The sequence below is a fragment of the Monoraphidium neglectum genome, assembly GCF_000611645.1.
Source record: "Monoraphidium neglectum strain SAG 48.87 unplaced genomic scaffold scaffold03281, whole genome shotgun sequence".
Classification (NCBI taxonomy): Eukaryota; Viridiplantae; Chlorophyta; class Chlorophyceae; order Sphaeropleales; family Selenastraceae; genus Monoraphidium; species Monoraphidium neglectum.
In genome coordinates, this window is record NW_014010347.1 from 1 (window position 1) to 680 (window position 680).

A 680-nucleotide genomic window follows, 5' to 3' on the forward strand; every position below is an offset into this window, starting at 1 on the left:
GCCATTCTCTGCTGGGGGCGGCCGCGCCGGAGAGAGGCGTGGCCGGGGCCGCTCCGGCTGAGGGCGCCGTTGCCCGCCCCGGCTGGCACGCCGGCCGCGCGGCCGCGCGGCCTTGGGGACGCACCCGCGCCCGCCCGCCGGCGCGCCCCGCCCCGCGCCGCCGCGCACTCTGACCCTCGGCGCCCCCGCGGAGCCCTTGCCCCGGGCCCCGCGCCGTGGTCGGCGGCCGTCGGCGTTCGCGGAGGGGCCGCCCTCCGTCCCATCCGCGCGCGCATATCTCCTCCGCCCGCCCGCTCACCCCGGGGATCAGGATGCCGGCGACGGCGGTCATGGCAGTCCGGCCGTGGACCAGCTCGGACTGCACGTACCAGCGGAGGGCAGCCGGGTCCTTGCCCAGGTTGAGGGGGTCAAAGCCAAAGTCACCCGACAGCCTGCGGGGTCCAGCAGGGGGGGGGTGATGCAGTGGGGGCTGTGCGCAGACGCGGCGCGGGGTGCGAAGGGAAGGAGAATAAACTTCCGTGGGCGGGCGAGAGCACTGGCAACGGGACATCGGCTGCGGCTGGGCCGGTGTTGGCACAGGTGCGTCGCTCTGCTGCGGGTGCGCAGGCCTCGAAAGGCTGACTGGCGGCTGGCCCCCGGCGGCGCCGCCCGCCCTGCCCCGTCCGCTGGCAGGCCTCCGC